Source organism: Dipodomys ordii, unplaced genomic scaffold, assembly GCF_000151885.1.
Source record: "Dipodomys ordii isolate 6190 unplaced genomic scaffold, Dord_2.0 Scaffold197, whole genome shotgun sequence".
NCBI classification, from domain to species: Eukaryota; Metazoa; Chordata; class Mammalia; order Rodentia; family Heteromyidae; genus Dipodomys; species Dipodomys ordii.
In genome coordinates, this window is record NW_012267413.1 from 653,629 (window position 1) to 665,377 (window position 11,749).

At 37.4% G+C, this 11,749-nt stretch overlaps 1 protein-coding gene across 1 annotated transcript in view; it reads right to left on the bottom strand.

Moving 5' to 3' along the window:
* The window catches only part of Wdfy2 (WD repeat and FYVE domain containing 2), a 74,267-nt gene that overhangs the window by 32,324 nt on the left and 30,194 nt on the right, over positions 1-11,749 (bottom strand). The window lies entirely within an intron of this gene.

Sequence of the window (11,749 nt, forward strand, 5' to 3'; positions counted from 1 at the left end):
TTTAAAATCTAAGTAATTTTTATTGTATCTTTTCCCCAGTATGAAAATCTTTTGTACTTTTTAACCTTAAACTGTGCCACTGCAGTTAATGATAGGGCTGTGGCTCTCCACCTTCTTTTTGATGATCTGTAGGGGAAGACTAAAACACCTTATCTGGAATCCTCGATTTGGTAAATGTACCACAAGTCCAATCTGTTCAAATTGAGTCTCCATGCCTTTCACCAGGAGTTTATCTAGGGACTTCTTAATTATTGAAATATCTGTTATAAATGTAGTTGGTGATTATTCTCTTTAGAAGCAGAACTTGTTGAATGCACAGCCTATCATACTTCTTTAAAATGTGGTAATGGTACAAAAATAGATAAACAAACCAATGAAACAGAACAGAAAGTCTAGAAACAGACCCACGAAGCATACAGAAATCTAGTACCTATCTGGATAAAGGTAGCTTTTCAAAAAAATAAGGAAAAGATACACTAAAAAATATATCGGCACAATCTACAGAGATATTTCTGGGTTGGGGGGGACCTAAGAAACAAATTCCAAATAAATTAGAAACTGCATGTAGGAAATAAAAATACATATTTCCTTTTAACTGTGGACTGGGAGAAGCTATACCTCAAAACCACAAACCACAATACTATAATAAGCAAAATCAAAAGACAAACTAGAAAAGTACTTACAACTTATATCACAAAGGCTCCAAATCCCTAATACAAAAAGAGCAACCAAGATGAGAAAGAACACAAGCCAAATACAAATGATATAGTGCTGTGTATGATGAGTGAACCCAGCAGCTGACTGCTGCTCCCTTTTGCAAGGCTGCTTACAAAACTGTCGTAGTATTCGGGATCCTGGATTTTGAGAGGGTTCCCATCTTAACTGGAAAGAATCATCTGTTGTAACTATACAAGTCATATAGCTTATGCTGAATACCTGCTTTGTGTCTGGAAGTTTGCAATCTTAGTATATGCCAGATAGAAGCTGTCTATGTGACTTCTAGGCCCAGTTTCGTTTCCCCCTGTTTTGAAGAGGGCTCTTGTTATGTTTCCCAAGCTGGTCTGGAACTCACAATGGTCTACCTGAGTGCTGAAATTATGGGCATGTACCACCACATCCAGGTAGGCACAGAGTTTATCTAATGAGGTACTCTAGTAGACAGCACCTAGTCATCCTATTTTCAGAGATCTAGCCTAGCAAACTATATTATCAATAGCTATGCACTGTATATAACTAAAGTTGGAGAATAGGCCAACCGTTCAACAGGGGCTTTGCTGAATTAACTATATTACATCCTATAATAAAAGAGTAAGTAGCTTAAAATTCCAACAAAAGACCTTCATAGACTGACACGAAGTTATTCATTATTAAGTGGAAGAAAGAAGTCAAAGCATATGAGAGTATGCAAGTTATACTACCTTTGTTCGGGAGAGGGAGGGACATAAAATGTATGTGTGTGTGTGTGTTTGAGAGAGAGAGAGAGACAGAGAGAGAGAGAGAGACAGAGAGAGAGAGAGCACAGTAATATTGAAAAAGGAATCACTTGTAAGGATTAGTGTCTGACAAAAATGGCCACTCCTCATTATTTACCATAGCTAAGATATGGAACCAACCAGATGCCCCTCAGTAGATGAATGGATCAAGAAAATGTGATATATGTGTGTGTGTGTGTATATATATATATATATATACACACATATATGTGTGTGTGTGTGTGTGTGTGTGTGTGTGTGTGTATATATACACACACACACACACACACAATGAACTTCTATGCCTCCGTCCAAAAAAATGACATTGCCTCTTTTGTTAGGAAATGGAAAGACTTGGAAAAAAATCATATTAAGTTAAGTTAGCCAGGCCCAAAGAAACATAGGTCTCATGGTTTCCCTTGTTTGCAGTGACTAGTACATGTCTAGGACAAGCAGAATAGGTCAAAGGCTATGTACATACAACCATATGAAATAATGTTAAGCAAAATGTACCCCAAAACAGGGACACAAGAGGTTTTTGTTTTTTTTCTTGCTTGCTAGTGCTTTTAATGTACTTACGATACACTATGTGATTCTTTTGTTTGTATTGTATGTTCTTCCCCTATGGTATAACCCTATTTTTTACTGGATTTGATGCTGGTGCTCTGCACCTTGTATATATATTTTTGTACTTTGGGGAGGGGACGGGATATTGCAGAATGCTTAAATGAAGATGCAGGCTGACCCATTGTGACGATGAGATGTACAGACACTATATTGAAAGTGAACTTTACAATGTTGGGGTAGGGGGACGGGAGGAGTTGGGGAGGGAAGTGATGAGAGGGGGAAAATAAAGGAAGAGGTAACAATGCTCACTATGAAATGTACTCACTACCCTATTCATATAACTGTAACCCCTCTGTATAACATTTTTACAATTAAAAAAAAAATAGTAAAAAAAAAAAAAAAAAAAAAGGCTGCTCCTGAGGAGGGACAGTGATGGAAGTCAAGTTTCTCTCATTATAGTTTCTATTTTGGAAACTTGTAACTAGGTGGCATATTAAATAAAAAAAATTTAAAAATTTTATTGTTATTATGAAGGCAATGTACAGAGGGTTTACAGTTACATGAGACAGGTAAAGAGTACATTTCTTTTCAGATAAATGTCATAGAAAGTAAAGTAAAATGAATAAACCCATCAATGGATGACATAGTCACATAAATGAAAGAAACATTTCAAACGACTTTATAACACAACATTTTGATAGGGTAAGGTGATATACCAGCATTATGAAAATTAAGACAGAAGGACTGCTTGAGTCCAAGATTTCAAAACTAGCCTGGGCAGCAAAGCAAGACTCTATCTAAAAAAAAAAAAAGAACAAGAAAAAACAAAAAACAAAGGAACATTTTGAATATGTATCCTTGGTAGAAAATGTTGTAAGGATAAAAGGAGTTCTAAAGAAATCTAAATTTTTATTGAGTAATTATTATTAATGATTACAATATCACTTATTATTTTGAAGCATTTAAATATACCATAAAATATAGTAAATAAGGAGTTATGTAAATGTCTTAGAAACCAAGATTTTCTGTCCAAGTTGAAAGAATCAAGTACAAAAAGGAAGTAAAAGACCTATACTAAATCTGAGTTAAAATATCTATTAACTGATAATATTTGTTTAAAAAGTAACACACACACACACACACACACACACACACACACACACACTTACTTCCTAGCTCCCTCTGAATAGTATTCTTCACTGAAAGAATAGTTGATTCCAGGACAGGTACAGAAAATGATCAACATGAGCTTGAGATCTGTTGTGCCAGAAAGCAAGGAAGGCACCATAGACTAATGGGCTCATAGTGAGCAGTTGAGAAGTGAGGGGCATTGAGGGAGGGCAGGAGAGCAGGGAGGTATTCAGAGCAATGAAAAAATTTATATGATACTACAGTGGTAAATATGTCATTATGTATTTATTCAGACCCACAGAATACAAAACGCCCAAGGGTGAATTGTAACATAAACTACAACATGTCGATACATGATTATAGATAATAATAAATGGACCACTCTGCTGAGGGATGGGATGTATGGGAAATCTCTGTACTTGCTGGAAGTTTTACTGTGATTCTAAAACTGCTCCACAAAACAGTCTTTAAAAATAATTATAAAAACATGTAGAGGGCTAGAATATGGCTCAGAGTGGTTGTCTGTCATGTGTGAGGTGTTGGGTTTGATCTTTAGCCAACACACACACACACACACACACACACACAAACTCACACACTCTCACACACTGGGGCCAATATGATATGCTTCTTCCTAGCTAAAGATGGGACAATTTAACATTTAAAAAGATAACATTTATTAAAATATTAAAGTTATTTTTTAAAACTGAAAACAAAATAGTTCATATTAGTGTTCAAAAAAGATCTCTGCCAATTTTGGAAGTGATCTGTACAACTTGGGGAGTGTGGGGGCAGGGAAAGTAGGAAAAAATTGAGGGAAAGGGTAACAAGTTTGACAAGAAATGTGCTCATTACCTTGTTTATGTAACTGTAACCCCTCTGTATATCACCTTAACAAGAAAAAAAAGAAAAGAAAAGAAAAAGATCTTAGCCAGATGCCAGTGGCTCATACCTATAATTCCAGATATTCAGTAGGCTGAGATCTGATGATCAAGATTTGAAGCCATTCAGGGCAGAAAAGTCAAGCCGAACTATGACTTAAGTATTAATATGTGAACACCAGCCCTGAGTGAAAAAGCTAAGGTACAGCACCAAGGCTCTGAATTTAAGCCCTAATACTAGTAAGAAAAAAATAAATGAATAAAACAAGCAAAAATGATCATCTTAAACGTATCTTAATTATAAAGATAAAGATGAAATAGATGCAATCTCATAGTTTACACTTTTTACATCTGCAAATGAGTAATGGTATTCTCTAAAGAACATAAATTCAACAAAAACTAGAGGAAGGTTGAAATTAAGATGATAGTTAAGTACAACCTCAAACCAGAGAGGCTGACATTGTAAGTATGAAAGGAAAAAAAAACAGTTTTTCAGTATTCTTTACCTGAGTGGGAGTAAATCTAAGAGATTATAGTTGGGAAGACATTCTACTACAGAGGGTAGTTTTCCTAATATAAATAACACTTGCATTATTTTTTATGGAAAGATAATATGGTCAAACATGGTGAAATAACAGACACTGACAGGAAAAAAAAACAGAGAAAGTACTTACAAATTTAAAGACTAAGAGGAAAAGAGAGGAAGGCAAACATTGCCAGTGTCTACCACCAAGCTTCCCTGGGACCTTTGGGAAAATGGAATTCTGTGGTATCCAGTTTGCAGATGACTAACTGAAACACTGTAATATCTAAGTTCTAATCCTGGTCTTACCAAATAATAGTCCTGTGACATCAAACAAATCACTTAATCTTTCTGGGGCTCTCTAAACTTCACTGTGCCTTGGTTGTTACATTATGAAAATTGAAAATTAGGTTATTTCATATTGACAGTACATTATTCTGATAGTGAATGAAATCAGGTAGGCAGAAGAACTTTTTAAACTCTCCAAGGGATGGAAGATGCAAGATAGTTTCTTCCTTTCCTTCTCCCTTTCTCTTTATTTTCCGCATCATTATTGTTATTCTTCCTAATAGTATTATATCTCACTATTATTTGAAGCAGACGTAGTTAAAAATGATTGATGATTTAAAGTTATACACTGATAGAACAATTTTTAAACTGGTCAGTCTCGTGATTGCTCTACTTGAGTATTGGTTATTAAAAACTACCTATTTAGATGGGTGCCAGTGGCTCACGCCTGTAATCCTTGCTACTCAGGAGTCTGAGATCTGAGGATTGCAGTTCAAAGCCAGCCTGGGCAGGAAAGGCCATGAAACTCTTATTTCCAATAAACCACCAGAAAACCACAAGTGGTGCTGTGGTTCAAGTGGTAAAGCGCTTGCCTTGAGCTGAAGAGCTGAGAGACAGCACTCTGGCCCAGAGTTCAAGCCCCATGACCAAAAAACCCACAAAAAACCTATTTATTTCTCTACTTAGATGTCTGAATTAAACCTAATTACTTCTGTCACTTGTTGACTTGGATCAATGACTGAAGTGGAGGTAGGAAAGAATTACTTTATCTTTGGAGGTCTGTAGTACCACTAAGCTGTCTAATGTAAAATAGAAGTTATGATATAATTCTCAATCTTTATATATTGTTTTCTCCTTATACCTTCACAAATTAAGGGGAAAAATTCTTTTAAGAGTGATGGGTTAGCTGAGTATGGTCGTGCACACCTGTAATCTTAGCACTTGGGAAGCTGAGATAGGAAGGTTGAAAGTTTAAGGCCAGCCTCAAAACAACACCATGTCTCCCCAAAAACCAAAAGCAGAAGGTAGGAAGAAAGGAAGGAGACATGAGAGGGTAGATGAGTGTGTATTACTTAACGTTAGATTAAAAGGTGATTCCTAAAAGTGTAACAGGTTTTTTTTTACTTTTTTAAAATAAGTTTTTTATTGTGAAAATACTGTACAGAGGGGTTACAATTACATGAGCAAGGTAATGAGTACATTTCTTATCAAGCATTGTTGCCTCCTCCTTTGTTTTTCCTCTACCCTCCAATCTCTACAACTACACCCTCCAGTCACCCACCCCCCTACACCCCCACACCCCCACACCTCCACCCCTTCCTAAGTTGTAAAGTTTGTTTTTCGACATAGCATCTTGTTGCAATGGGTCAACCTGTAAACAATTTGTTTTTTCCCTTTCCCTCCCCAAATTATACCAACATCAAATACAGTGAAAACAGGGGTTATACCATGGGGGAGGGACATACAAAGCAGCAGCAAAAATATCAAATAGTACCTTATAAATACGTTAGAAACAACAGCAAGAAAGAAAAAACCACTTGTGTCCTTATCTTGGGGTTTATTTCGCTTAACATCATCTTATCTGACCTTTTCTGCTTGTCTCAGACATATGCTAGTTATTGCAAATAAGGGAAACCATAGGACTTATGTTTCTTTGGGCCTGGCTTACTTCACTTAATATAATTTTTCCAAGTCTTTCCATTTCCTAACAAATGGGGAGATGTCATTCTTTCTGATGGAGGCATGGAATTCCATTGTGTATATGTACCACATTTCATTGATCCATTCATCTACTAAGGGGCATCTGGGTTGGTTCCATATCTTAGCTATGGTAAATAATACTGCAAGAAACATAGTTGTGCTGATAGCTTTAGTATGGTCTTGTTTGTGATCATTCAGGTAAATGCCCGAAAGTGAGAATGCTGGTACATAGGGAAGCTCTATGTGGAGTCTTTTAAGGAACCTCCATACTGCTTTCCAAAGTAGTTGAACAAGATTACACTCCCACCAACAAGGCAGTAGGGTTCCCTTCTGGCCACAGCCCCTTGAGCATCAGTTGTTATTAGAGATCTTGATTATAGCCATTCTAACTGGAGTGAGATGTTATCTCAATGTTGTTTGTATTTGCATTTCTTTTATGGCTAGAGGTTGAGCGTTTCTTCATGTGTCTGTTGCCCATTTTTATTTCCTCTTCAGAGAAGTTTCTCTTTAAGTCTTTAGCCCACTTATTTATTGGGCAGTTGTTACTTTGAGTTCCAAGTATATTTTATTTATTTATTTATTTATTTTGGGGGAAGTCCGGTCGTGAGGCCTGAACTCTGGGCCTGGGCACTGTCCCCTCAGCTCTTCAGCTCAAGGCTAGTGCTCTACCACTTGAGCCACAGTGCCACTTCCGGCTTTTTCTTTTTGCTTATGTGGTGCTGAGGAATCAAACCCAGGGCCTCATGCATGCAAGGCAAGTGCTCTACCACTGAGCCACCTTCCCAGCCCTCCAAGTATATTTTAGATATGAGACCCTTGTCTGTTGTATGGCTAGTGAATTCTTCTCCCAATAAATGGGCTTTCTGTTATCTGGCTAGCTATGTCCTTTGCCATACAGAAGCTCTGCAACTTCATGCAACCCCATTTGTCCAACCTTTCTTTGATTTGTTGTGTTTCTGGGTCTTTAGTAAGAAAATTTCAGCCTGTGCCAAGGAGACCTAGGGTTTCTCCTATTCCTTCCTGTAATGTTTTCAGGGTGTGTGCTTTGACTGCAAGTTCTTTGATCCATTTGGGGCTGATTCTGGTGTAGGGTGATATATAAGGATCTAGTTTTCTACAAGTGATTAACCAATTTTGCCAGCACCATTCACTGAAGAGGCTGTCTTTCTTCCACTCTAATTTTTTAGCTCCCTTATTGAAGATTAGATGGCTAGAGATCTGTGGGTTCATTTCTGGGTTTTCAATTCTATTCCACTGGTCCTGAGGTCTCTTCTTGTGCCACTACTAAGCTGTTTTGATTACTATGGCTTTGTAGTAGTTTGAAATTTGGTATTGATATTCCTCCAGCGCTGTTCTTTCTGTTAAGGATCGTTTTTGTTATTCGGGGTCTTTTATTGTTCCATATGAATTTTTTCATTGCCTCTTCTATTTCCTTGAAAAATGAGGTTAGAATATTGATAGGCATCACACTGAATTTGTAGATAGCCTTGGGAAGTATTGTCATTTCCATGATTTTGATCCTTCCAATCCAGGAGCATGGGAGGTTTTTCCATTTTTTAAATTCTGTTTTGATTTTCTTTTTCAGGTTTTTAAAGTTTTCATCATAGAGGTCCTTCCTTTCTTTAGTTAATTCCTAGGTATTTTATATTTTGTGGGGCTATTACAAAAGGAGTTGCTTTCAGGCGGGCTCTTCTCACTGTTTGCATACAGAAAAGCCATTGATTTTTGAGGGTTAATTTTATACCCTGATACTTTGCCAAAGTTTCTAATCAGCTCAAATAATTTGGGAGTGGAGTCTGTGGGATTCTTTAAATATAAGAGTATGTCATTTGCAAAAAGGGAGAGTTTTACTTCATCTTTCCCTATTTGTATCCCTTTTAGGTTTGCATCTCGTCTTATTGCTGTAGGTAGGCATTCTAAATAGTAAATTGAAGAAAAGTGGAGAGAGTGGACATCCTTATCTCATTCCTGAGTTTAGAGAAAATGGCTTTAGTTTTTCACCATTAAGAATAATGCTGGCTGTAGGTTTGTTATATACAGCCTTTATTGTATTGAGGAATGTTCCATGGATTCCTAATTTTTCCAGAGCCTTCATCATAAAGGTGTGTTGGATCTTGTCTAATGCTTTTTCTGCATCTATTGAGATTACCATGTGGTTCTTATCCTTGCTCTTGTTGATGTCATAAATTATATTAATTGATATGCATATATTGAACCAGCATTGCTTCCCTGAAATGAATCCTGTTTGATCGTGGTGTATGATTTTTTGGATGAATTATTGAAGTCAATTGGTCAAAATTTTGTTGAGAAGTTTTACATCGATGTTCATCAAAGAAATGGGTCTATACTAATAGTATAATTGTTTATTAAGAATCTGCTTATAAGGCTACAGCAAAAACTTCCATCCTGAGAACAGTCACATGATTCCCAGAACTATCAAACCATCAATGGTCAGCACTGGAAAATACTCAGAAAGAAGTACTGGCATTTAGCTCCAAAGTCATTAGATCTGGCAAAGCACAGCTAGTGGGGGTTGGGGCATCTTCTCCAAGGGCCTGTCTAGTACTACAACTCCCTTCTACCTCCACAGCAAGAGTAATTAGAAGATCACTACTACAAGCCCAGGGGTTCATAATTCCAACACACTTGTGTTGTGTGTGTGTGTGTGTGTGTGTGTGCAGGCTACTTATATATAATAACATGACTTTCTGCTTGATAATCAAAAGGAAGAGTCACAAAATGAAGATGATGGTTTTTGGAGCCGGTGGCTATCATTATATATAAAAGATCAGTACAGAAGAGATACAGTAGTATTTGTTTTTTGTTTTGCATTTTCAGACATTTTAAATAGCTAAGTTCTTGAGGACAGGTCCTGCATTTCTGTCCACATTCCATGCTTGGCTAAGTGATACAGAACATTTATGGAATATGCACCATCAGGTTTGGCTAGGGACACAGAATCCAGCACCAGATCAAATTCCATCCCTGCCATTAATTCATTAGTTCTGGTCTTAAGGAGGGATGTAACCCAGTGGCCTATACACCTGGGCCTGCTGGTGATTTTCCTCCTTGCTAGGTGGCTTCAGAGATCATGGAAGCCTTCTAGCTGCTGCTGCCTTATTTTAAAAAAGAAGGCAAATTTTAAAAAAAGAGAAAAAGAAAAATTATATTTTAACATGTATAGCATGATTTAACTATGTACGTATTATGTAATAATTCCATAACCAATAAACATATTCATTAAAACAGCCATCATGTATATGTATATGAGGGGGTGGGGAGGGTGGGGGTGAGTGTATATGTTAAAGGAAGACTGGATATTTATGTTCCCTCCCAAATTCTTAGATTGAAACCCACTGCCTAATACAATGCTAGTAAGAGTTGGGCCTTTGAGAAATGATTAGGTTACAAGAGTGAGGCCCTCATGAATAAGCCTAGTATGTTTATAAAACAGACCTGAGCCAGGTGCAGGTGACTCATGTTTGTAAGACTAATTACCCAAGAGGTAGAGATATGAGAGCACAGTTTGAGGCCAGCCAGGGCAGCAAAGTCCATGTGACTCTTATTTCTAATAAACTACTCAGAAAAAGCTTTGAGTGATGGTGTGGCTCAAGTGGTAGAGTGCTAGCCTTGAGCATATACAGGCTCAGGCACAGTGCCCAGGCCCTGAGTTCAAGCCCCAGGGGCCAGCACAAAAACAACAAAAGAGACCTGATAAAGCTACTCTGCTTCTCTAGTATGCGGGGACATTTACAAACTGATATGCTGGCCCTCAGCACACATGGAATCTGTTGCTGCTTTGATATTAGATGTCTTAGTCTTCAGAACTGTGAAAAAATAAGTATCTATTGTTTATAACCACTTAGGTTATAATCATCCACAACAGCAGTTTAAATAGCCTGAAGAAAGACAGGGTGGACTAAAGGCTCTTCTAGTTATAACACTATGAAAAATTATTCATCTGTCAACAAGAAAATTCATGTATTCAATTCAAGCACTGTACTCACCTGAACTGGCTTTCAGAAAGCAGAATCTGGAGTTCTTGTATTCCCAAATAGCACTACCCTCTCAAAGGTAAGCTGATCTTGCTTCCCACTTCTTGTCATCCTTGCCTTTAATTTTCTTGGTAACTTGCCACTTTTACTTCCACAATGGTCATTTTTAGTTTCATTTTTTCTTTCCAGTGAGAAAAATATTAGCCCCCCCCCACACACACACTAGCATATTGCTACACATCTACAAAGAAATTGCAGTGCACCTTGTCATATAATTGAAATTCACTATCAACTTTGTATGGAGATGAAAATGAAAAAGCAGGCCTTACTGCTTATACCTGCATTTGTTAATCAATAATCTATCTCCACTACTTACTCAATTGCTAACCGGTGGAAAGGCTACTTAAAACAAAAAAGACCAAAAACCTAATAATTCCAGAGTCCTTTAATCCTTGCACTGGGAGTGACATCTACATATGTTCTGTATCAGTTGGCACTGAGCTTTCTGGAGCTCAGCCAGGCACAAATGAGGATTACCCAGCAAGTATAAGAGTGCTAGCGCTGTTCATGATTACATGTTCATGATTACATGCCTCGCAGGGATTCACCTTGATTATCTGGACCCTGATGATGGGAGACAATAGTACTCACTCTAGATCCTAGGAAAGTCTAATGCCTGAAGCAAAGATTTCATCAATACCAGGGAAAGATGAGCTCACCTTCTATGGTCCTGGCAGAGTAGTCTCTCAATAAATAATTTAAAAATGAATGGATCAAAGACCTCGAAGTCAAAGCAGACACCATGAAAACATTACAGGAAGGAATAGGAGAAACCCTAGGTCTCCTTGGCACAGGATGAATTTTTCTTACTAGAGACCCAGAAACACAACAGACCAAAGAAAGGTTGGACAATGGGATTGCATGAAGTTGCAGGGCTTCTGCATGGCAAAGGACATAGCTAGCAAGATCAAAGAAAGCCCACAGATTGGGAAAAGATCTTCACTAGTCATATAATGGACAAGGGTTTCATATCTAAAATATACCTCAAACTCAAAAACTTAAATCCTCCAACAAACCCCCAAAGAAAGAACTGCCCAATAAATAAGTGGGCTAAAGACTTAAAGAAAAACTCCTCTGAAGAGGAAATAAGAATGGCCAATATGAAGAAATGCTCAACCTCTCTAGCCATAA